The sequence below is a fragment of the Vitis riparia genome, chromosome 9, assembly GCF_004353265.1.
Source record: "Vitis riparia cultivar Riparia Gloire de Montpellier isolate 1030 chromosome 9, EGFV_Vit.rip_1.0, whole genome shotgun sequence".
NCBI classification, from domain to species: Eukaryota; Viridiplantae; Streptophyta; class Magnoliopsida; order Vitales; family Vitaceae; genus Vitis; species Vitis riparia.
In genome coordinates this window covers 8,872,204-8,900,017 of record NC_048439.1, presented here as the reverse complement: position 1 = coordinate 8,900,017, position 27,814 = coordinate 8,872,204, and the positions used below count along the sequence as shown (strand labels likewise).

At 35.6% G+C, this 27,814-nt stretch overlaps 1 pseudogene; it reads left to right on the top strand.

Annotated features, from left to right (window-relative positions):
- The first annotated feature begins 198 nt into the window (after positions 1 to 198).
- Positions 199 to 25,981, top strand: LOC117922602 (annotated as a pseudogene).
- Positions 25,982 to 27,814: the final 1,833 nt, after the last annotated feature.

Below are 27,814 nucleotides of genomic sequence, written 5' to 3'. Positions count from 1 at the left end.
CCTTAATAATAAGAGGTGCATCTGAGATGGGTTGTATCGGCTTGATAGTCAAGCCGAACACAAAATGTACCGACAAAGTGACATGCAAAATTATTAGAATTGTCTTATAATTGGGTTAATAACAAACATCTAGAAGCAACGTTTGCTTTGGCATTTTCCTAGGCGCATTCATAAAACTATCTACAAAATCCTACAGACGAGACGACAACTACAACCATAGATAAGCCTGTCCTTCTAAAAATCTAAAACCCCCAGACGCGAAAGCCACACTCTCAACCTATGGCTGCCGTCTCACTCGACCTCGCGACCACCTTTCTCACCTTCGCTTCACGTCCTAGGGTTCGTACCGCAGTGTTGCCCCTTCTTTGGAGGCCGAAGGCTTATGGTTCCCATTCTCTCAACTTTCATTCGTTTCCGGTCCCTTCGAGGAGGATTGTTGCCGTCGCTGGCGTTTCCTCCAAGCCCCAGAGGGACCGCCGTCGATTCTCGGCGGTGGCGGCCCAGACGACGCAGAGTGAGGGCTCCGATGTGCTGACGAAAATCCCCCCTGATGATCGGATTCCAGCGACCATCATTACTGGGTTCTTGGGCTCTGGGAAGGTAACATTTTTGCTTTGTTCGTTCTGGAGAATAAATATGCGAATTGGGGTGTCCTCACGTTTTAGCGTTCGTTTCGAAATGAGATGGGCACTGCCATTATTCATTGGTTTCAAAAATTTCAATTTTTTTATTCTTTGTAGTTTGTATAACAGCATAAATGCAGTTGATTTTGCTGGGTTATGTGGATTGCATTTTTGGGAGTTCTATTAATTTGTAGGAAAATTTGGGGGCGTACGAATTGTCTCTTTTGGAGAAGCCTTTTGAGAATCCATGAAGGCCTCATATAGGATAGCTTTAGCTTTTGCTGCTATATAGTACTGATAGAGAAGTATACATTATACAATAGCGTTTTCTGTAGGCTTCGATTTGGTGTTTAAAATCCGTGTTTAGGAACTTTGTATTACCTTGAAATGATGTGATTGCTTTAATGATAGGTACTTTTCTGTTTGTTTGGTAGCTTAAATTCTGATAGTTGAGAAAATAAAAAGGAGTAGAACTTCATGAGTAGGTGAGAATTCAAATGCACCCTGAAAAGCTGGAGAGGTCGATGAATATTACATGAATTTAAGCTATCATTACTGAACTCTGTATTTTATCATCCTTCCTGAACTTTATTTTCCTATGACCAGTCATAAGAAATAGGAAAAAAAAAAAAAACTTACACCCCCATAATTTTTTCATTAAGACTAGAGAAAACCAAATCTTGAAGATCTCACTGGTATTAAAAATCATTAGCCTTTGATACAAGCTTTTTTTTTCCTTTTCTTAACCACTCTCTTTGCTATCCTTAGTATAGGAGTGGAAAAACCGAAAAACTTTAAGGGCAACTAATTTTACTTATACTAGTCTCATTGTTAGAGAAAAAACCTCGTCATTCTAATCTAGTTTCTGGATGCAAATAGCAAGTTTGTTGGTTTTGGTAACCATGTAAAACCTAAGGATATTTATAAAAATCTTGTTAAAGAACATGATATAAATTGTGAGCCAAAATCCTACAAGTTTAAGTTTTTAAGAAAATTGGTAGTCCAACATGGTATGAGAGCCTTGTCTTACCGGAGGTCATCTGTTTGAGCCTCACCACATATATCGATTTCTGCAATTTATTAAACTCGCATTTAAGAGGTTAATTGTGGTTGTTTGCCTTTGGGCCTATGTATTTCTCCATGTGTGGGTATGGGACCACATGTGATGGAGAGTGTTAAAGAGCTGATATACATCGTGGGCCCAAATCTAGTAAGTTTAAACTTTTAGGAAAATTGGTAGTTCAACAAATATTTTTTTATTTATTCTCTTTGTAGGGGAAATTCCTTTTATACACTTTGCATTTACAACTATCCATGTGAGGATGTTATTCCACGTTGCACATGGCTCATATAATGTTATAATAAGTACATGCCCTTGAGGCCTGACTCAAGTGGTAAAGGGATGGGAGGGTTTGTGGGAGTTTTAGGTTCAAGTCCTAATGGGGACAAAAATTTAACTATATATATATATATAAATATATAAATGTTGTAATAAGTACATGTTTCATATTCCAAAACAAGGGGAAAGTCTAGAATGTACTCCTACAACATATTTTACCATTTATGATGCATAAGTTGCTAGTTGAAATTTGCCTCGAGGTTGAATTTTTTTTTTTGATAGGTATTTTTTTTAATTTCCTCTTTTTGTCCCTGGTAGGTCTTGAACCTAAAACCTACCACAAACCTACCTTAACCCTTTACTACTTAGCTAGGCCTAAAGGGCTTATGCTATAAGGTTGATGTCATGTGGCATGGATGTACTTAAAAATTTTGTTCCTAAAAGACCAAGTCATGTCAGCTAATGAATTCCATTTTATAAGTTAAGTATTTTCAAAGATTTGATGATTGGAATTTATTTTAATTAAATCAATGGGTGTGGAATATCTATTAGAATGTTTTGTTAAAGAATGTCAAACTCAATTGTTAAACCTTGTCATGGAAAAAAAGAATTATGATGGTGACATGGTATCTAATGAATTTAATCAAGTTGCTTAAATGTACTAAAAGCAATTTGGTGTGTGATTCTAAAGCAATGTTTTTAAAACTGGACTTGTCATTGAACCAGAAAAGTTACTGCTTCATGGTTCAATAGTGGACTGATGGTTAAATCAAAATTGAATAAGTGATGTCATAAATATGTAATTGATATATAATTAAAATTTAAAATATAGATAAATAAATTAAAAATCAATAATATTTATTTTTTTATTCTTGATATTATCAAATTAAACCATAAATAATTATTAATATTTTAAATTTTATTAATTAAAATATATAATGTTTAAATGTGAATATATTAAAAATGAAAGATATTCAGTTGTTTAATTTTACTATATGTTTTTACTTATATAATTTAAATATAAATATTACAATTTTTTTTGTACAAAAATATTGTAGTTTTGTTTGCAACATTGATCAATAAATTGTAATCATTGAAGTGGTGCCTCTTCCATATTTTGAACTCAAAGTCCAAGTTTAAGTTCCCAGCTGAGTTTCTTTCATGAATGTTCTTAAACTCATCTCACATCGGATGTGGATGAGAATAAAATGGGCTTTAAATTCCTTATTTAGCCAAGCAAGAATGTGCGTGTGGGGGGTGGGGACTATAGTGGAGCTCACTAGGCAGCATAATGGGTTGGGCTTACATTTTGGTGGTGAATAAGACCAACCCAGAGCCCAGAACTGGCCGGTCTCCACCGTTTCAGCGGTCCACATTTCGATGCTGGTTCATTATGTAATTTAGCTCAAAGCCTCAACCGGACCAGATCAGGCTTCAGTTGACAGTCCAACTAGTCTGGTCCGATTCTTAGAACATTGTTCTAAGTTAAGGTCTTCACCACATTATATGAAGATTGCAAATGGTGGAAAGTTTGTGGAATGTTCTAGAATGAAAACGAAGTTCAAACTTCATTTACCAGAACAAGCACATAAATGAGCAAAACAATGGGAACAGAAGTGAGAATTGCAGTCTGTAGGACTCATTGCATGAGGTTTGAAAATTGGCACTGTTTCTTGTCTGATGCATATATAAAGAGCATAATAAGAGGAATTTTGAGGGTTTGGAGGATCGGTCAGAATTAGCAATGAAAGAACTTGTCTATGCTTGATCATGGGTTTCTTGGAAGATGGGTATTTTTCTATGCCAATTTCTTCAGAATGCTAGCACACCTATTGTTGTATTTATTTAATATTGAGTTGTCACATTTGTGTGTGCCTTGCATACTCCCTGTTTACATTGCATAGTACCTGTCTTTTGTTTGGTATCTATCTAATATATCTCTAATTTGCCTGTCAAAAGAACAGCGCAGTCTGAAAAATTTATGGACTATGTGAACAGGAAAATTATTTACAAGCTAATAGAAATGTGTTGGAAGACTTTGTGTGAATCTTATGAGCGAATGTGAACTATGAAAAGGCCATATGGTGAATGTGAACTTTAGGCAAAAGTCATTATAGAACCAAAATCATTCCGGTATTTATTATTAGATTCAATCAAATTGTAAACTTAAGAATGATTGAGAAATTTCAGAGAATGTTTATGAAAAATTATGAGAAAAAGACTTGATAAACATAAAAGATAGATTTTGAAGCATGTTGTTTATTGGTTTTCGCTGGATTTTGTAGAAAGTCTTCTAAAAGTTCCAAATAATCATTTCCAATTATTTTTAGTTTTCTGAGTTTCCATATTGCATGTGCTAACTTTGAAATATTTCTTCATTGTCTCACAAACAGGGTTACTACCAAAACTACTCTTTATAAGATGAAGCTGATTTTTGTTGACTGCTGAATGTGGCCCATTACTTGCCCTGTCTCAATCCTTTTTCTTCTTGCTAATGTGGCATTGTAACTTGGAAAATAATACAAATAGAACTTACCTATAAAAAAAAAAAAAAAAAAAAGAAAAGACAAATAGAACTGAATGTCAGATCCTCTTCCTTGTTGCATACAAGGAAATGCTCTCTATGAGGAGTTTTGTAGTGTACCATTGTGGTAGAATGGAGGCTTTCCCTTCCTATCTTATGGAACCCTTGGATCTCACTAAGAGTAGATTTTTGCTTGGGAAAATGGTGGGGAAGAATTTTGGTGGTGGATCAACTCAAAAGAAGGGGGTGAAAAATTCCGAATAGATGCAACATGTGCATAGGAAAGTAAGAAACAATTGACCACATCTCCTTTATTATTCAAAAGTAGTCATCTCGTGTAGTTGATCTACACTCAGTAATAGAGTATGTGATGCAATCCTTAGTAAGGAAAGTACTCTTTAGCTGAGTATAGAAGAAGTAAGAAATACTTGACCACATTCTCCTACTCTTCAAAAGTAGTCAGCTTATGGTAGATAATTTACACTCTGTTTGGAATGGAGTGGGTGATGCCAATCCTTAGTAAGGAAAGCACTCTGAGCTGACATGGCTCCTTTGTTGGGAAAAAGAGGAAGAAATCTTGAAGATTTGCTCCTTTATTCTTTTTTTTGACCATTTGGAAGGAGAGAAATAGGAGGGCCTTTGAAAATATTGACAAAGCAAAGCGAGCTATCAAAGCAGTGTTTATGCTTAATTTTGGGGATGGTTGAAGGTGTATATAGGAGATTACACTTTGTTCATGTTGGACTTTATTGATTGGTTGAGCTTTAGGTTGTGGCTGGTAGTTGTTTTTTGTCTTTACTATGACCTCGTGGGCCTTTTGATGCCCTTGTATACATTGTGTATACTTTAGTGCGTCCGTTTGTTAGGCTTTGTTCATTTAATCAACATATTGCTTTTGCCTATCATTTAATGAACATATTGCTTTTACCTCAAATGCATTCGATTTTACTCTTCTTGCACTCCTTGTGTTTTTGTCTTCCTTTTTTTTTTTATATTCAATAGAATTTAGGTTTATAGTATTTGTAGTGGCTTTCAAATAAGAGTTTTGGATTGCTCTAGAAAATTTCTAGGGAGTCTTTTAGGTTTCTCTTTATATCAAGAAAGATAGTTTATGCTAAGATTTTCTAGGAGAAATTTATTTTAAGTAGTTTTTGGATAGGATGATACTGTTTGAGGTTGTAAAAAAAGTAGGATTGTCATATGACATTTTTCTAGTGTTTGAGACCTTGAGTAGCACTGGACTTGCTCTTGACAGTTTAAATACAAGATATTAGGGTGTCCACTTCCTTTGCAACTTAACCCAAAATGTTCTCTATGAATTTCCATTAAAAATGTGAATCTTTTTGTTGGAAATATAGGGTCTATTTAGGAATGTTTTCACTTCTCTGATATTTTCTAGAACAAAAGTTTGTCTAGGAATTTGAAATGTTCTCAACTTGGTTTCTGTTTCTAAGTATCTCTTAAGAATAATTTTTATTTAGCATGCTTTATTTTCAATCATTCTTTAGAAAACAACCCCCCAAAACAATTGAAAACAATTAAAATATGTTATTAGAAAACAATCCTCAAAAACACGTTTGGGAACAATTGACAACCAAAGGTGTTTTAATGTTTTTTTGTTCTCAAAAATAAAAAACTGTTCTTGACAACAGTGCCCAAACATAGCCATAACTTTAGTTTTCCCTAGAAATATTTTTTGAACATATTGTGGACTAGAGGGGAAAGGATATTATTTTATGACAGTGAATTTATTCAAATTTGCCCCAAGTTTCACAATGAAATATCTATCAAGAATTTAAAGATGATACTTCCCCTAATCTATTTGACTCCCTGAAAAAACTGGAGAAAACATATGAAAAAACGCTTAAAAAATGAGCGATAGGTTCTTTTCTCATTCTTTTTTCAGGTTAGCATTTTCTCTTTATTTTTTCTGTCGATTCTTTTAGAGAATTATTTCCTTTTTTTTTTTTTTTGGGGAAAAAAACCAGTCAATAATATTGATCTGTTTCTCTATGGTTTTGAACAGACTACTTTACTAAACCATATATTAACTGCTGATCACGGGAAACGCATTGCAGTGATTGAAAATGAGGTATGGAATCAATCTTCAATTGCTCAATTGTGATGAATTTATTCAGCATTTATGTGGATTGGAATAAAATGATTTGGGATTTTCTGCTGAAAACTGTGATAGTTTTCAAGCTCGTCTTGTTTAAAAATTTACTAGTTGTTAATTAAGACCTGGTGCTTGTGGTGCCATCATCGAAATGGGTTATCTAAATTCACATCCTTTTGTTGACTTTGCAGTATGGTGAAGTCGACATCGATGGCTCTCTAGTTGCTGCAAAGACTACTGGGGCAGAGGACATAATTATGCTCAATAATGGTTGTCTCTGCTGCACTGTGAGGGGTGATCTTGTTAGGATGATTTCAGAATTGGTCAATAAAAAGAAAGGGAAATTTGATCATATTGTTATAGAGACTACAGGTAGGTATTTTTCTCAAACAACTTTATTAAGTTAATGTATGCTTTGGAGTCTGCAATTATCACATGTTCTCTTTTGATGCTTGCAAGGAAGGAAAAAGTGAGAACAAATCTATAAGAGAATTGTAAAAGCCTGTTGGTTTTTGCATTTTTTTTCTGGGAAAAATATAATTTATTAACAAGGCACCTTACAAAGAGAACAAGCAAAGCATCACTAACTCTCCTTGAGTCCCTCATAGGAGCTGATTTCCTGTGGACAATCATGAAAATTATTTGGCCATGTTTTACAGTCTCTGTAACAGCACATCCATAATCCTTGTTTTTCCTACTGTTAGTTTCAACTCTTAAGCAGGAAAAAATCCTATTAACTTTGTTGCTTTTAGAAGGTAAGAGTGACTTTCTCCTTTGGAGTCTACAAAGTTAACTTTGCCTGTTTATTCATAATGAATGCACATTGGCTTTAGTGTAGAGGTGCATCTTTGTCCTACATCCATCTCAATAGCATGAGACAAGCATTCATAAGCCTTATTATCTATATTATCACCTAGTAATGATAATATAGATAATAAGGCTTATGATCTGTATTATCATTACTAGGTGATAACATAGATACCAAGGGTGGCTGGGAACTGGTTGTCTGGTGAGGAGGAGATTAAGGAGGGGTGATCAATGCATTTAGTCATCTCTTTATTGACAACAGTTACTAGAGACCTAGCATTAATGGATTGTCTTTTGAGTCTTTGACTCGGGAGGAGGCGAGGAGTTTGGAGCATCCTTTCTTTGAGGAGGAAGTCTTTTCAACTCTATCAACTTTGAATGGGGATAAAGCTTCAGGTCTGATGGGTTTACCATGGGTTTTTGGCATCTTTGTTGGGACTTTGTCAAGGGTGATGTGTTAGGCTTCTTTAAGGAATTCTTTGACCTTGGGCAGTTTGAAAGAAGTTTGAATGCTACCTTTTTGGTCTTAATCCTAAAAAAGGGTGGTGCAGATGATTTAAAGGATTTTAGGCCTATTAGCTTGGTTGGGAGCTTGTACAAATTATTGGCCAAGGTTCTAGCAAATAGACTTAAAGAGTGGGGAAAGTTCATCTTTTCTTCTTAAATGCTTTTTTGAAAGAGACAAATTCTTAATGCAGTCCTTATTGGCCAATGAAGCCATTGATTTGAGGTTAAAGAGTGGTTCTAATGGCATTCTATGTAAGTTAGACAGAGAAAAAGCCTATGATCATGTAAATTGGAACTTCTTATTTGCGGTTTTGGATAAGATAGGTTTTGGTCATAAGTGGATTGAGTAGATTAATTGGTATACTTCTACAGCCAAATTTTTAGTTTTGATCAATGGGACTCTTGTTGATTTTTTCATAGCTCAAGAGGGTTGAAGGAAGGAGATCCTTTGTCTCCTTATTTATTTGTTTGGCTATGAAGGCACTTAGCTTTCTTCTTAAGAAAGCTAGGGAGGGGGGGTTTTCTTTCAGGATTTAAGGTGGGAGGCAGATGTGGCGAGGGAGTGGAGGTGTCTCATCTTTTGTTTGCGGATGATGCATTAATTTTTTGTGAGACTTCTAAGGACCAACTATTGCATCTTCATTGGGTCTTGATGTGGTTTAAAGCAATTTCTGGGCTTAAGATCAACCTTGAAAAAGGTGAGCTCATCTCAACCGGAAGTATTCCTATAATGGAGGAGTTGGTGGATATTCTAGGATGTAAAATGGGGTTGTTACCTTCCAAGTATCTTGGGCTTCCTTTGGGTTCTACCTTTAAATCAACCACAATGTGGGACTTGGTGGAAGAGAGGATGCAAAGAAAGCTCGCAAAGTGGAAGAGACAATACTTGTCCGGGGGGTTGCTTTAACTCTTATCAAAAGTACCTTGTCTAGGCTACCATTTATTTCATGTCCATTTTTGTTGTTCTAAGAAAGATGTGTTGTAGATTGGAAAAACTTCAAAGGGACTTTCTTTGGGGAGGGGGATCTCTTGAAAATAAGCTTCACTTAGTGAGTTGGCGCAAAGTTTGTAAGCCAATGGTGGAAGGAGGGCCAGACATTCAAAATCTTTCTATTTTGAACAAGGCTCTATTAGGCAAATGGAGTTGGAGGTTCATGTCAGAAGGGGAGCCCTTGTGGAAGAAAGTAATCATTGGTAAGTATGGGGTAGAAGAAAGGGGTTGGTGCTCTTTGGAGGCAAGGGATGGTTATGGCATAGGATTGTGGAAAGCTATAAGGAAAGGATGGGAAGCTTTCAAAAGAAAGATTTCCTATGTTTTGGGCAATGGAATAAGGGTAAGATTTTAAAAGGACATTTGGTGTGGGGACACCTCTTTGAGGACCTCTTTCCCTTCTTTGTTCACTATAGTCACTTCAAAGAAGGCTTGGGTATGTGATGCTTGGAAGCAGGCTGAATTTAGGGGGTATTGGAACCCTCATTTTGTAAGGAATTTTCAAGATTGGGAATTAGGTTGTGTTGAAGCACTCCTTTTGTGTTTGCATGGTAAATCAGTGAGTAGGAAGGTGAATGACAAAGTGGTGTGGATGGCTACTAAGGGAGGCTAGTTTTCAGTTAAATCTTTCTATGATGGGATGGTTCAAAGGGGTTTAGATTCTTTCTTGGCAAGGCTTATTTGGAATTCTTGGGCTCCAATAAAAGTCATTTTTTTTTTTTGTTTGGGAAGCAACTTGGAAAAGGATTCTAATCATGGACACCTTGGAGAGGAGAGGTTGGACTTTGGTGAACAAATGTTTTCTATGTAAAGGTGAGGGGGAATCTTGCGATCACATCCTTCTTCATTGTTCCAAGGCAATTTGTTATGATAGTAGTCTTCTCCTTGTCTGGGAGTGGTTTGGGTGTCGCATACCTTAGTCTAAGTAACGCTACTTAGTTGGCATAGCCGATCCATTGGGAAGAGGAGAAAGAAGGCGTGGAATGTAGCTCCTCTTTGTTTGTCTTGGACTATTTGGATAATGTTGAGCTTTTAGATCAAGAGCTAAAATTCTCTCTTTTATGTAACTTTTTAGAATGGACCAAAGGTGGTCTAAGACAAGAGTCCTTCTCTATGATTGATTTTATTGATTGGTTAGGTTGCCAATAAGAGGAGGACTTTTGTGTTTTTTTCTTTGGTGCGCACATGTATATTTCCTATGTGCTTTGTGTAGCATTTTTTGGCTCTTTAATATCTCTATTGCACTTTTGCCTATAAAAACAAATCTATATTATCACCTAGTAAATGTAACCAGATGAAAGGAAGTAGGGTGCTTTATTTCCATTTGAAATCATATAACCTTGTAGAGGTTAAGATGCTTTTAAATGGGCAACCTCTACTTTTTAACAACCTTCACCGAAACAACGTTCTGGCTGCTGCTGACATCAACAATAATATTGCATATCTTACTATGACAAAAGACTCCAGCACAAAAAGAATTGTCTTCTCCAACTTTCTTAAACCTCCAGCATGTCGTTGATCATTGCAAAGCCAATGACTCCCCTTGCACTGGAAGAATATTGTTTTGTCCTCTTCATCATGATATTCATCATGTTGGCCCCTTGTTGTTCCTTATCTCCCTTTTTTGTGGACATGGGTAAGCAGTGCCTCCCATTTTTGCACAAGCAAATGATCAAATCTGTAATTTTCTGCTTTGTTTGAGGAACTTGAAGCAGTGTTGCTTGACATTCCAAGCTTGCTATTTCCTTCCCTTTTCCACTCCTTATCAACGTCAATATTCATGTCACTGATGGCAATCCCCAACTGATTTTATTTTCACTGAACAACACTTTATTAGTCTCTGGCTCACCATTTAGGTTTCCAGATATGATTTTCTTTCACTGAACTCCAAACCCTTTTTATGTTTTTTGCCATCAAGCATATTCTCAAGTATCTTCTAGGTTGACATGAACCACCCCATTTCATCTCAAATGGTTGGATTAGGATCCATTGGTTGTAAGATGTCATTTATTCATTACTTCATTAAACCAATCTGTATACAAAGATAGTCAAACTTGGAGGTTTGCTCCACTGCTTTCATGCCTCTTTGTTTGTATGAATGGAAATTCTTATACAACTCCATCATTCCTATCCATTTTGCTCCATGTTATCTCTATGTTTGGTATGTTGAAAGGGATTTCCTCCCTTTACAATCATAATGCCTTGCATAATCTTTGTATGATTTGAAACCACAGTGATAATTTTAAGACAACTAAACTTTTTTCCGTCCCTTTTTTTAATAAGTAAAAAGGTAAATGGTATAAATATCAAATAAGGATGCTATACACCAAGGTATTCAGGATGTATAGAAAGGGTGCCAAAAGGTACAACTTTAAAGGGAGAGAACAACCAAAACAACCACTCCCTCCCTTACCAAGAAACACCCAATCTGACTTTATTCCCTGTACTTCGTGTTCTACATCATGAAGTCTTAGGGCATATGATAGAGTTGTATATACACTTCCTTTACAGATATGTAGCATTTCGACTAGCTAAATGTGTTGGATTTCTCTGGTTTTATATTCATGAATCTGTTTGCAACTTCACAGGATTGGCAAATCCAGCACCAATCATTCAGACATTTTATGCTGAGGATCAGATTTTCAATGATGTCAAACTGGATGGCGTTGTTACTTTGGTTGATGCTAAACATGCTGATTTTCACTTGGATGAGGTTAAGCCTAAAGGAGTGGTCAATGAAGCAGTAGAGCAAATTGCCTATGCTGACCGTATTATAGTAAATAAGGTACATATGAACACTCTTATCTTGTTGCGCTCTGTAGTTAAGCTTTGACCTTAATCTGCTCTAGTTGAAGCATCAGGATTCTTGAAAAGCCTATATGTATATTCTCTGGTCATAAGACAGCCCAAACCCAGCTCATGAACAGCCTGGTTTGTCACCATGTGCAATGTGGTTTTTCCATTTAAAGAATCTCATGGTACCAAAGTTCTGTAGAATCGCTGCAACAAGAAGTTGTTGTACAGAAAATCATGCTAAGATCCAGGATAGATTTAACTTCAGATGTTCGATTTGTTGTCCTAAAGCCTGATTGATTTACTTAACCATGATGCCACAGATTGATCTTGTTGGTGAGCCAGAAATGCTTCATTGGTCCAGCGGATAAAGGTTGGTACCTTGCTTCTTGCTTGGATGGCTTTCATTTTTCTTATTGTTTCGTTTTGGATGTGTTGGACTGTGGTGTGGTACTTTTGCTGAAAGCAGAATATAAATCGCATGGCTCATCTCAAGCGGACAGAGTTTGGAAAGTTGACTTGGATTATGTACTTGGAGTAGGAGGCTTTGATTTGGAGAGGTTATTTCTCTATCTTCTCTTTGTTGTAGGGCTTAAACATTTCCCTTGTCTATAAGCTAACTTATTTCTTAGGTTGCGGTTGATTTAGTGTATTTTCATTTCTAGCACTTAAGATAAAAAAATTCCATCTTTGATTTGTGCTTTATCTATTTGCTTGATACTGGTGATATGCTTAGTTGTTTTACATTGATAGCTTTCATTTCTTCACACACGCCAACCACCACCCCACGCCCCCAACCAAACCCCCCTCCCCCCCTTTTCCTTTCTTTTTCATTTCTTTGTGTTTCATTTTTCTTAATACACTTTTGTTCAAAGGGAGGAAGGGGGTTGTAGAGGCCTAATCACATAAATGAACTGAATGCTCTATTTTTGTATAGTTGTTTATCCTTTAATATTATCTGGTAAAAAACTTGGTTTTCTTTGAGATAGTTCAGTACTGATCAAAAAGCTATCCTTAATTGAATTCATCAGATAAGAGTCATTTGCATGTGGATGAAAGAAGTTTGAGAGCAGTGTTGTATTTGAGGTGTACCTCAAGTTGCTTCCATTTAATTTCCTTCTTCAGTAATGCATGAAAGCTGTAGTTGTTAAAAGAAAGTCCAGGAGCGAAAAAAGCCCAGGGCACAGGGAGGTGCATGTGAAGTGCCTTGCTTTGCCTCAAGCAAGCGTCACTTGAGGCCCAAGGCACAAGGAAGGCATACCTTTTATTTTATGCTCTTTATTATTCATTTCATGGATAAACAAGATAGTTGATGGTTCATATTAACATCCACAACTAATATCGTAAGTCCAACCCGAAAGTTCCAGAATCCAATTACTAAAACAGACATCCAAAATCAAAATTATGGGTAGCACAAATCCTTTTGTTAGCAGCTCCCAAGTCTATCTCAGAAGCCTGCTCAGTGACTAACCCAACTCCTCATATATCACTTCTTGCCTGGCTGCTCTTTATTACAAATATTTTTCAGGGGTGAGGCTGCAACCATTAACAAACAATAATCCAACAGGGTAGAGCAAAAACAGTTCAAGATGGTGTCCAAAATAAGACATGGCCTTTTGTGGAAGTAGAACCTGTTAGCCAGATATGATTTTCAAAGCATATGTCACAGGCATCTAGGCAATTTAACAATTCTCAGTGAGTTTAAAGTTCATATAATTCCAAAAATCATGTTTTCTCAAAATCTCTAGTTTTTAAGACAAATACCATAAAAAGGTCTTAACTACAATTCATTGAGTCCTAACGGACGTAAAAGGCCCAGAAAATAGCATCTTGTTGGCTAGGATCAAATACTGTAGCTAGCTAGTGTTTGATAACAAATGGTGCCTGAACAGATCACGGCATGGGTGCTTAGGTCAATAATTACCACCTATTGGTTAGGCACAATGTATGGTAACCCCATTAAGAGATGTAAAGGTTGGCAGCTTGCCCTTTCTCCCTTGCCACTAAGGTGAACAGGTAATCCACACAGAGCATATTCAAGTGATCTGACGCTATTTGTTCAAATAAACATATTCTCAGAAGCCAAGAACACATGCTCAAAGAAGTAGCTTGTTGTACGTTTTCAGGTTATTAAAATTCCATATGTAATAAAATAGCTAAACTATAGATTTCCTCACAGTGTTCTCAAGAAAAGTTCTTACCAAAATAACAAGCTATATTACAACCCCTTACCCTTCACTGTAGTTGCAATTCTAAGGATTTTCCCTTGCTTTTATCTCTGGGCGACCTTTCTTAAAGTTAGACATAGAACTAATTTAGTTCACAAATGCTTCACAATTTCTGATCTCAGGTCCTCATTTTGGTAATGGTGGATTTTTCCATGTCCATTAATTGAAGCGTTGGTTCAATCATTGAAATTCTTCCTTGATATCAGGTCATCATCTCATTCAATCAAACTGGACAAAATTCTAGATCACAATCAAGTTACAGTTCCAAGAATCTGATTTCATGTCCCAAGTGTCAAAATCAAGTTATTTTCATCCCATATATATAATAAAGGCTTTGGGTGTCTTATTAACATGGATTAACACTGAATAAATGATTTGAGACCTAGGTCTAGGGACTGATTCAACTTATTTTCGTACTTTTAGAGATGCGAGTTTCTACTTTTTCTATGGTTGATTTCTCCACCTAAGACTTCTAGGTCTTGGATTATGAGAAAGGAATTAGTTTACTTACCATGTCTCAAAGTCCATTGATAATGCTCAAGGAAAGTGAGTTCTCTTGTGGTCTGTCTGTCTCTCCTCCCTCTCTCTTCTTTCTCTCTCTCCCAGAACAATTGTCTTTTAAGGAGTCTGAAGACCCTATTTTTGCTTAAGCTCATTTTAGGTTTTCTGTACTTCCGACAGATTTGCAAAGTACCTCTTAAGTTTTATTTAATTTTCTTAGCCTTGATATAAAAGAAATCCTGTATAACCTTGAATAATTCAGGATAGAAAATTCCCCCTTTTTATGGCCCCACAGTTACATAGTACATATATCCTTCATTATTAGCATAACCAAGTAATTAATTTACCATGAAATCCAGAAATTTGGGTTTGAGGTATTGCATCATCTTTTCATTTTGATTTTATAGTTGATGCTGACCAAACTTCTGCAAGGTTGTGAGGGGAAAGAAGAAATTGTTGCCGGTTACTTGATTGGAGAGAGATTTGTAAACTAGATCGCTCGGTCAATTTTAATCGCTCGCCCTCTCAGCAAAGGGAAGAGGGAGGGGCAGTGGGATCACAGTCTCCTTCTGTACGAGGTTCTTTTATTTTTTTCCAGTTGGGTTGCAGGGATTGGGATACTGGAGGTTCATGTGGATTTTTGTTAGTCTTTTGGGGTTTTTATGGTTTGAGCAGTGTTTTTAAGCAATGGGTTGTTTCAGGGGTAGGTATTTTCCCCCCTCTCTTCTAGCCTTATGGCCTATACGATATACTCCATGTGTACGTTGCCGTGCCATTGTGCTAGCGCTTTTAATATATTCTATCTTTTACTTATCAAAAAAAAAAAACCTTTTGCAAGGCAAAGTGGATGCTTGTCATCTAACATTTGTCATTATGGTGAGAAGTGAAGTTGGTTAACGCCTTTTCATCTACAATGTATTTGGCAGATGGATGCAGACTCTAGTTACTCTGTTCCTCATAATAGTTTATGCCAATCTCCAGCTTGGTATTGATAAATCAGTTTCACTATGAAGGTAAAAGCTGTCGAGCAGATGTGGGAGCTTGAAAGGAACAAAAACATGCCTCTCTGGACGATTATATCCAATGGGCTCACTTGTGCCTCCTAGGTGGTGCTTCTTTGGAGAATTTGGCAGGATGTCATAACAATTTTGGATATTTTTTGGTGGTATCCCATTTTGGCTAAACAAGGGATCTACCCTGTTTATTATTTGGTTTCTGTTTTCTGTCCTCTATAGAGTTTTAGTAGCTTGTTGATGCTCGAAAGAACTCCTGATCTGGATTCTTATTAGGTTCATAATTCTCTCTGCATATCATAGTTCCCTGGCCTTATTAAGTTCCCTTGGAACATAGGATTTTATTTTATTTTATTTCCCAACTTTTTGAATAGAAATAATGTTTTAGTTGATATATATCCTCTTGATGGCTGGGAATTAGGAGCAGGTAGATGGATATTCTCAGTTTCACTCAGTTCTGAATAATTGATGGGAAAAGAGCCAGATACTGTTGTAATTTTTCATGTGGGGATACTACCTTGATGTATATTTTTCAGGACTTGTTTAGTATTGTGCCGAATGAGGACACATGATGTGTGATTATTTGGTGAGGGCTGGACTGGCAATCACTAGTCCCTTGTTATCATTTGGAGCTTTAAGGGCTGGTAGCTAGAGGAGTTGGTTGAGTTTATGAGTATGCTATATGAGATAATGGTGGGCAGAGCCAGAAAAGATACTATCAGTTGGAAGCTCAATATGGATAGAAGATTCTGTTAATATGCTTTTCAGGAATATGTTATTGAGGTTTGGTTGGCAGCTGTTCCTTCCAAATTAATTTTTTTGAGTGAGAAGCAGCTTGGGGTAAAATCCTTACCATGGCCAATTGAAGCAGACCATATGAGTGTAACATGACTGAGTAAAAATGTTCTTGCTTGGTGGCAAAGAAAGTTCCTGAAAAAGAATGAGAGTAAAGATCGGAGAGTGCCTATCAAAAAAAGCAAAAAGAAAAAAAGGTTGGAGAGTTCCTCTCTTATGTTTGTTTTAGTGCCTTAAGGAGTTAACATGACAGAGAAGTCTACTGAGTACGAAAGTGGAAGGATAGCCTAGTCAAATCCTTATTTCTATGGATCTCATCCTCATTAGTAGCCCAGAGAGTTTCTTTGTAGGTTTTTATTTCTGCCTGTTCTGTGCAGGAGCAGCTTGACCTCACATTTTACTGTTTTATTTTAGCTTCTCTGCTGGTGTCAGTGTTTGTTTGTTTGTGTGCTTGGTTTTGTTTTGTTTATCCCATTTTTTTTTTTTTGTCTACTTATGGCCTCATGTATTTACCTTTGGCATTGGGATTTACCCATGAAAAAGGGACAATGAAACAACAAAGAAGAAACGGTTCTATGCTCTTGACAGATGAAGTACTTTACTGTTTGGCTTCATGAAGACTTCTTTGCTTTCTTTCTGGCCTTTTGAGCATCTTTTTGTGACTTGGGGTTGTAAGCTAACATCTGGTGGAACCTTGCCAGGATTGAGAGTGCTGTCAATTCAGAAGGTGTGAAGGAAGATCATGCCACTCACAGCCACGATCATGATCATGACCATGATCACCATGATCACCATGATCATCATCATCATGAACATGACCACGGACATGGTAACTCTAAATATTTTTTCAGTATCCAGGCAAAAGATGTTTGTTCTTGCATGCCACCCAGTTTTGTCTTCTTGATTTCAGCCATGTTGTTTTGTAGCAATAGTGATTTATATTTAGTTTTCTTACTGCTTTTAATGTGTGTGAATGATGGCTTCCTGTTATCTGTTGGCAAAGATTAGATAGTCCATGACACATAGGTAGTTTGTGATTTCTTGCCTGTTAGAATTTTTTGGATTCTCTCCTGTTTCTATTTTTGCTCTTGTAAAGCTTGCTCTGTTTTGTTTATACGTGTACTGGATGGGCACGGATGTTGATACTGAAATTTGTTGTTTTTTAAACTAGAACGAGATGATCTCAATGAATGAATCAAGTTATTGCATAAAGGTTTTTCAAAAAAAAAAAAAAAAATTCCTAACTATTTGAAATAATTTAATTTTTTGCTGCCAAAGAATATCTTCAATTCTCAAACCTTTTTTTTTTTTTTTTTTGGTTGTGGGGAATTTTCTAAAATATAGAATAAGATTGTACCTATCTAATTATGCATTGGTCCTCGAGCATTTTTATGCTTGAAAGTTGAATCAGCTAACATCAGTCATAAAAATGAAACCTATTTGAAGAGGTGTGATAAGAGAGAAGTTCACTTAAAAGTCCACATGATGATATGGTCCCTGAGTTTCATGAAACGCATTTAACTGTGGAGAGTGGTTGCTTAATGCTGGCAAACACATGCTATTATCCATTTTAGCTTTTGGATGGCAGGGAAAGAATATCCACTTTCCCCTAGCTGGTCTTGATACAAAAAAACTGTCTTCAATTTTTAAAATACTAAGTCAATGAGAGAGGCATATCCATAAAAAATTTGATGTTCCAATAATGTCATCTAGGCAATGAAAGCAATAAATAGACTGCTTCTAAGAGGAGAAACTCATCTTTTAACTGATAAATATCAACAGTGATCTTCTTCTCTTTTATTTCTTTGATAGGAAAAGATCAATTATATTAATAACTCCTAACAAAAGGGCGCATGAAAGCATACATGGTGTATACAAGTTGCCAAAAGGCCAAACACAACAAAGGGTTACACAAAAAACGGCACTCTTGCCTTGCTTAGAGCTCAATTAATAAATGAAGTTTACCATTGATAATGAGCAATTGTATATGTATGCTTTAACCGACTCCAAAAAATTAGATATAAATGATTGCTTGATTCACATTTTTTATTTTTCAAATGCTCTCCTATTTTTCTCATTTCATATTGCCCAAAATAAGTACATAGAAGTTGCTCTCCAAGTGTTCTTCCTCTTCCCAACAAAGGATCCATGTCAACATAGAAGGGCATCTCTAACTGAGAACATCATCACCCACTGCACTCTGAAAAGAGCATAAGTTAACTGTTATAGTATAACTACTTTAGAACAATGAAAAAGGATGTGATAATTCATTTTTTCTTCCCCTTTACACAGGTAGCATCTATTCAGCATCCTCCAACCCCCCCTTCTAAGTTGATTCAATGTCAATATTCTTCCCTGCATAATGGGACCTGTGGATTCCAAATAATGCAGGAGGGGAAAGCCTCTGTTACTCCCTTTGACAAGGAGGAATATAGATATTTAATTGTGAATTTGACACACTTTGAATTTCCCAGATCATATTATCCTCTATATCCCTAATGTCGTTTGCGCTTGTATCTCTTAAAAAAAGTCTCCACCTCACCCAACTCCTAATTGTGAATGTCTTGTGAACTTAGGGTTCCAACAATCTTCCTCCACATTCTGCTCTCACACCTTGGCTACTCATGCATCTTTAGCAATGGCTATTGAAAATAATTTAGGAAAGACCTCTCCTAAGGATTTGTCACCACACCACCTATCCTTCTAAAATTTCACCCTTCAATTGTTTCTCACCCTAAATAAAATCTTACTGTTAAACACCTCCCACTCACTTTTGATCAATGTTTTCAGAACCGGACCGGTCATTGAATTGAAAAAGTTACCGGTTCACCGGTGGTCGAACCGCAGTCGAACTGTTGACGTCATAAATATGTAGTTTGTATATTATTAAAATTAAAAATAATTATAAAAATTTTAAAATATATATGAATAAATTAAAAATGAATTATATTATTTTGATATTATCAAATTAAATCATATTAAATGAAATGTGTATAATATTTAAATGTGAATATATTAAAAATGAAAATTTTAACTAATTTTGTAATTTTTAAAAATATTATATTATTTTTATTTAATATTATAAAAAATTTTAAAATCCAATATATATTGTTTTGTTTGGCATATCAAATAACAAATCGTGTGTAGCCGAGTGGTGTCCTAGTTTACTTACAAAACCTGAGGTCCCAGCTTCAAATCCTCTTGGGTGCATTTGTTATTTTTTTTTCATTAATATTAGTTTGCAATCCCACATCAGATTCTGAAAGAAATAAGGGTGCAAAGGATGCCTATAAAAGGTATCCTCATTGAAAGCCACAGCATCATCCCATCTTGTGGGCTCAAGACTTAGCCCACTTAAATAGTTTGGATGGGTATAGGCTTTGTCATACTAAGACATGGCCCAGTATGGTTTTTTGCCTAAAGTTTTTATACAATGGGTCCTCATGCTTGCAAAATGATGGGCCAACTTGGACTGTTCGGTTCGTTTAGAACCGTCCGGTTCCACCGGTTCATCGGTCTGACCGCTGGTTTAGGCGGTCCGTGACCGGTTCAATGTTAAAACGGTCTAATAGGGTAAACCGGACCGGCATTGCGACTGGTCGACGGTTGAACCGGTTGGACCGGCCAGTCCGGTTTTTAAAACATTGCTTTTGATTGTCTTCTATAACCTCACCTATTACCCTTCCTTCACTCTTTTACTTACCATCTGCCCTTTTGCTCCCCATGCTTTCTTGTAATCACCCACTTCCAAAGGGATTCACTTTCAATTGTGAATCTCCAACACCATGTACTAAGAAGAATCTCCTTTTTAATGGACAAACTTCTAATACTCAAGCCCTCACCCCTCTTTTCTATGCAGATTGTTGATCAATACACTGATTGCAAGTGGCTTTCTCTTAAGTGCTCCTCCCCTCTAAAGGAAATCCCTTTAAATATACCCCAACCTTAAAATTGCCATTCTTGGTATGAAAAATAAGGAGTAGTAATTGGTACACTAGATAGGGTGCTTTTTATCAAAGTTATCTTCTTCCTTTCAATAGGTACTATCTCTTTTGCATGGGGAGCTGTTTCTGAAATCCTTCCTCCACTACATTCCAAACTCAAGGAGATTTGAAAGGAGCTCCCAACAGAAGGCCCAAATAATTTTTCGGGAGAGTACCCACTCTACAACCTAAAACCCTAGCCAGGTCCTTGATATTAGGAACCCCCTAATTGGCATCAACTCAAGTTTCTCCAAATTAATTTTTAAACCTAAGATTGCCTCAAAATCACTTGAATGCCTAGCTCAAGTACTCCATGTGCTCCTTACTGGTACTATGTAGAATAAGGGTATCACAAACAAATAATAGGTGGGACACTAGTTGAAAACCTCGCTATAAAGATCCTTTCCTTTGCCCTGTTCAAGATATAAGATAGTGGCTTCGTGGCCATAATGAAATCATAAGAGGAAAGAGGGTTACTTTGTCTCAAACACTAGAACTCTAGAAAAATCCTATTGGGATTCTATTAATCAATACAAAAAAGCGAGCCATGGAGATGCACCACTTGATCCATCTTGTTCACTTAGGATTAAATCCGTTTTTTCCAAGATCACGAGTAGAAACCTTGATTGCTATGATCATAAGCCTTTTTGATATTCAGTTTACATATTACCCCACTCTCTATGGTTTTCAACCTTGAGTCAATGTCTTTATTTGCTATGAGGATCACATCTAAAATTTGTCTACCCTCTACAAGCACATCTTGAAAATTTGAATCCATTTTTCTCACTACCTTTTTAGTTTATTACCCAAGACTTTTTCTAGAAGTTGGATAGCCCCCTACCAAACTAATTGATTTGAAATCCTTTAAATCTTTGCACCTCCTTTTTTTGGGAGTGACACTATAAAAGTGGCATTTAAGTTTCTTTTAAAAGAGCCTAACTTATAGAACTCTGCAGAAAAAGCCCATCACCTTACTTTTCATGAAATCCCAACAAAATTGCCGAAGCCCAGGGGCGTTATCCCCACACAAACTGTAGAGGGTTGAAAAGATGACCTCCTCAGAAAATAGCCTCTCTTTTATAGAAGCATGAATGCTGCATAATCATTAATTAGCAGCTGGAAAATACTTCCATTTCCCCTGACCCACCCTGACATCCATTCTCAAAAAAGATCTGTACTAAATGATTGCTAATGATCTATGTTTTTATGTGTACATAGATCATGTGGCAAATATTTATGAAAGTTAATATGTGTTTGTTAGGATACCTATAAAAAAAAAAAAAAAAAAAGAAGATGTTTGTTAGGACATATGCATGCAAATGGAGGGTGTGGGGTGTGGGGGGTGACATGGCTCTGCTGTTCTATATGTAGAAGGAGATGATTAAAACTCATGCCATTTAGTATTGTGTTTAATTCTGGTGGAGATCTTACCTTGAAGTTGGGTACAGCTCTTGGGAGTTTGAACACTTCACTTTCTAATTATGAATGAAACTAATGATTTACTATTGCCCCAACAAGAGACAAAGAAAATAGAATGATCTGGTTAATATAATCGTGCAGTGTCACTCATCTGACATTAAGGTAGACACAAACACGGATTAGTTTTCACAGGTAGGGAACACACCCAAATGCCTAAAAATAATCAATCATGCTACCTCAAAATGATGAGTTAATAAAAATTTGTATGCAATGGAACATGTGTTCATCCTCGCAAAGATATGCCTTTGCTTGGTTTTGACGCTCTCAGAGATGAAGATTATTTAATATTTTTTAAAATACACATTAGGCTTATGCCTATTATACAGATTGGCACAACCACCAAAATTTATTACCTCACTCTCTAATTTGTTCTGTCCCACTTCTATGTTTCTTAATCCAATTACAAGTTACACACCTACTATAAACTAGTAATTTCCAGCTGGTATAGGTCTTGTGTTTGTTATTTCATTTTACATCAACAATTAATTTTGACATCTGTTAGCTGTTTTGTTATTATTCTGTGCTCATATTCTGGATAGGTTGCTGAATCCCCAAGCATTCAGAATGCTACTTAGGGCATCTTGGATGCTGTACTATTTTTTCTTTAGAAACAAAATAAAATATTGGAGTTATTCAGAGCTCATGTAAGAAATAAATTAGACAGATGAATTCGTTGCTCCTAATCCTGTAGAGTGCTTGATTTGTCAATTTCCATTTGATGTTAAAACTAAACATCTCGTCAGCTGAAACAACAAGTATGAAACTCCCAACTCAAGTTTCACTTTTGATGCCATTGTGTTTTAATCTTCGTTTGTGATATAATATCCATGAACTATTGCTGAACGAAGCTTTTAATTGTACTTGCCCGTTATTCAAGGTCTCACAAGGAAGAACAAATAGCATTCTGAATATCTGGTCTATTGTTGGGTTCTTAATTCAACAAATCTCTATGGCTCTTATACTTCTAATGACAGTAATGAGTAATATTGATGTTTTCAACATTGACATGCAGAGCACAATGATCACCATTCCCATGATCACACTCATGACCCAGGTGTTTCTTCAGTCAGCATAGTTTGTGAAGGGAGCTTGGACCTTGAGAAGGTTGGTTTTAGTGTTTTTGCAGGCAGTTTATATGCAAGTTCTTCATAACTGCGTCTAAAATTATGGTCCAAATTTTTTATATCCTTGACCTGACCTATGTCAGTTTATGAATGATGAGAAATCATTTATTCCTTTTCCATGGAAGCTCTTTCGAGGAGCATTTTTTCCAATTCAGATTTTACTTATCTCAGGACATAACATATTGATAATATTGGACTGATGAGTTGGTTCCTTATTTTTTTTTTTTCAGGCTAACATATGGTTGGGTACATTGTTGTTGGAACGTAGTGAAGATATATATCGGATGAAAGGTCTCCTTTCTGTTCAGGGTATGGATGAGAGGTTTGTCTTTCAGGTGGGTTTCATGCCATATATCTTGGACTTGTTGGTATCTGAAAATTCTTGGTTCTGGATGGTACAAAATGATCTGTTATTTGTCTTACATTAAAATTATTTCATTCTCTTCCAAGTTGATTGATATCACATCTTTATTTTTGTTGCTGCACTATACTATATCATCTTATAAAATCTTATACATCCTTCTTTTTTTGATGAACCATTAGCCTTAAGATGACACACTAGAAATTGTATCAAACTATTTTCAAAGGAAAATAACCTAATAAAACTGATTCATCTACCAGGGGAGGGGAGAGGAATAATTTTCAACCCAGTAAAGTCTTATGTCAACTTTGCTTGTATGCACAATATTTGTAAAATTGTTGGCTATGATTTCTTCGTTTACATCAAATCAATACTGGTTTTAGCCTTTTCCCTTGTTCTTATAGTGGCATCAATTTTTATTTTTTGAGTTTTGGTTCCAAATTGTAGCTAGGCATATGTATTTATGTGTTGTGTGTCATCTCCATGTTCCAAGTTTCCATATTTCTGATCATTTCTCTCATTGAAAAAAGTATATGCAAAAAGCAAAATATGTTAATCGAAAGTTTTTTTATCATCAATCATCATCATTTTTAATGTCAATATTCTAATAAGTCAAATGACAATTCTCTAATATTCATTCAAGAATAAATTTATTTAACCTTCAACATTTCATGTGTGCCTTTGACAACAAATATGAATCTTTCTTATGTAGAATTATTTTACCTTTCCCTCCCTCTCACTCTCTCCTCCCTCCCTCCCTCCTGCACTCTCTCTTTCTCCTCTCCTCTCCCTCACCATTTATTTTATGATCAATCTCTAACCTTAAAGTTCATTTTAAATAATTAATATAATAAACCTTTTAAGAATTTTTTTTTAAAAAATTTGATTTTCTCTTAAAAACTATGAAAATAGTTCTATATATATACATATATCAATCATTGTATCATAATATCACATATTTGTGTATCATGTATCTGATATATGTGTCCGAAGATACACTTATAAGATATGACATGTATAGATTTCCATAAAAAAATTATCACATTTTTGTGTCATATCATTTGTTGTATTGTATCTCACAAGGTTTTAACAAACACTCCACTTCAAAAATTGGTAACTTTGTTATAGTCTCTGTAACCAAATCCAGCGTATTTAGCACAAAATCGCTGTATAGATTATATGCTAAATCTGTGGACAGGAGTTATGATGAAGTATGACAGATTGTGCCAACCACCTCTAGCATAGGAGTAGCTGTTTTATTGTCTAAAACATGCCAATGCTTGAATACTTTATAATATCTCTTGGAACTATGCTAATATGGCCTCAAGCTAAGGTCTCATGATCAAGGGCAGATCTGTTATGGTTTTGGCAATTTTCTTTGTCTTTTTTTTTGCCTTCAAGTTGCTTGTTTCGTTCTTATTTTTCTAATTTGATTATATCTCATCACAAATTATTTAACTATAAAGTTTGTAAGATGCCATGTCCTTTTGATAATAACTCAACACCCTAGCATTAAATGTTGACCAGGTAAATATCTTGCATGGTGAGGTTAATAGACCTGACATTTCCTTTGGTATCACAATGCAATTTGTGGTCATTTATGTTACATAAATACTTCGAAATATGTGAGAACTTGCATTGGATATGAATATGTAACTGACAAGTATGTCAATGAAGGAGCAGAAGAACAAACCTCTATCTAATCATAAGTTTAGACTTGTAACTGACATTCTATCTTAGTCATTACTGCAGTTTGGCCTGCCTAGAGGCTTGACTCAAATGGTGAAGGGTTTGTGGGAGGTTTCAGATTTGAGTCCCAACGCAAAAGTTTACCCATCAAAATTGAAAAACCTTCTGTTTGGCCTATGAAATATATTGGGAGGAATTGAAAAGTAAGATATTTAGTAGTGTCCCTGTGTCTAAAGCCTGAGAATTAAACTGATGTGACACTTAGATGCTCACGAGTTTGCACAAACCAGTGTCCATGTAATATAACTGGTGACTGTTTGAAAACCTGTGGACATTTTGAGGATTGGCATCATTGCATATGTCAATGTAATCTCGATGGATGCTAGTTCTATATCTTTAGTTATGACTCAGCCATGGCTACTCCTGGAACAGATTACCATGAAAGGCTGCATTTTGTATTGGTCCAGACATAGTGAAAACAATTTCATGTGCCTGATGATGTTCCTTTTAAATTGTTACCTCTTGTTCATCATTTCTGTTTAGCATGTCAGATTTTCTTTATTTATTTGGTGTTATTTAGAGTTGACCTTCAACAAATGAGTTTGTTTTCTATATCCTCTAGTTTCTTACTACATTGAGTTGCCCTTAGAATTTCCATTTGAAATTACATGTTGCACTGATTGATATTTTATTCAAGTTTTGAACAATTTGATTCTCTTTCTTTTTCTTTAACATGTGAATTATTCTATAACAGGGAGTTCATGATATATTCCAAGGTTCACCTGATCGGTTATGGGGCCCAGATGAACCAAGAGTAAACAAGATCGTGTTCATAGGGAAGAACTTAGATGGAAAGGATTTAGAAAAGGGTTTTAAAGCTGTTTACTGTCAAAATAAACTAAAGACAATCTGTGAATATCCTTTTTAATAGATATTCTCCATTAATCGGCCTGTTGCCCTGTTTTGACAGTTGAAGACTGAATAATTTTGACAAATTAATACATGCTGGAGCTCAAGGAAATCCATGTATCTTTGTGAATACCATATTTTGTTGGGTTTATGGAGAAGATTAATTAATGATATGCTATTCCGTATTCCTTCAGCCGAAGTTCCTTGTAGAACATCCATTTTGGTTTGAATAATGGATCCTTACAGCCTTCTTGTAAGCATTATAGACGTTCATTTTTATTATTATTACTATTTTTCTTTTCTCTTTGGGTAGCTGAATGTACTTGATGGTCAAAGAGTTGGGGCTTTACCAAGGATTCTCATGTTGGGATCTTATTTTCAGGACCCTTCTGTTATCTACTGTCTATTTACTCAAGGAAGTGTGTTCTCTGAGTGAGCTCGTCAAGATGCTCTTTCAGCGTGGTTTTGAATTTTTGGGTGCCTATATAAACTGTCCATGAACTTCAGTAAGCTGGTTTTAACCTTTTAGGTGCCTATCATGGCATTTGAGCTCCCAATTGAAAAGGAACTGTAAGAACATGTTTGGAAGGTGGAGCATGGAATGAGAATGGAAAATCCATTTTTGTTGTATTTGGATTACTATTAGAATCAAAATGGAATGCATGGGCTGAAGAATCCTAATGATGCAATTTCCTTGAGTCTAAGAGGTCTTCTTGGTATATTTGTATCCTACAAAAACTGACAATCAGCTATGGTTCATTCAATTTTCACATTCCTTATACTGAATTCCTCCTAGTTTCTATATTTTGACCATATTTTCTACATTCATGGCAGCATTTTCTTTTTGATTTTTACCCCATTCAAGGCCCATTGAACTCGAGGTACAGATCTTAACTTTCCAACTAGCTATTCAAATTTAAGGCCATGAAATCAGCATCCAATAAAAAGGGAAAATATTATTGTACTCACTGCATCTTCTCCAAATATGGCATGCTCCTTTTTGGGTGCTGCAGCAAAGACTGCACCTTCAAACTGCTCCACTTTTCTTTACCTTAAACATGTAGGTTGGCAGTGCATTTGAGAGTCATGGGAGCCTCATTGTAATGTTTGTATTTTATCACACAATTGTTGAAGGGGGATTATTAATGAATTTTTTTTAATCGATAATTTTGCCCAATTTCTTACTGTTTGGATTCCTATTACTTCTTTTGATCTTATTTGTCTCAAGACAACTTTGAACTTCATCAAATTTAGCTTCGAGTTGATTCAGAGTTGTCAAATTCAAGATAAGTATGCATTTAAAGTTGATAAAACTTTTGGAATCACAATTACATGAAAAAGCACTAAAAAGGCATTTGAAAATTTGGCAAAACATGTCAAATGGGAGAGACTGTTCAAAAGATCAGGGGCATCATTTAAAATGATCGTTCAAACGGTCCTCTGTGTTTTTGGTTTTCTTACTCCGTTTACTTTGTTTTCAAATTGTTTTTTTTTTTTTAGTAAAAAATCATTTTGGAATGTTTAAAAGGTTTGAAACTCTCCTAATTGATTATCATGGTTTTTTGGATGTTTTAAAATTGGGAAATTATGCACCATAGGATTCTAGGGTTTTCAAGTATAATTGGATTTGTTTTATAGAAAATTTATTGACGGTAGTGGTGGAGCTAGAGAAGGACTTGAGTGATGGAGGGCCAAAATGCTAACACACATAGTGGTAGGTATGGATTTATACACAATGCAGTCTAAAATCAAATCCCATACTTACAATAATTTTTTTTTAGTAGGTCTTAACAATTAAGTAAACAGTGTACTTTTCTTATAATTAGTGGATTATTTTACCATTTCTCAAAATTAATGAATTATTCAATAGTTAGGAGACCACTTACGATTTTCTACACATTACAATTAAAAAGGTAAAAACAAAGTTCCTAAAAGCATATTTATTTTTTGGTGATGAATGGTTGCATGATTTTCCTTTTACTATATTGTTAGATGATTTTTTTCATATTATATTTTATATTTATTAATACAA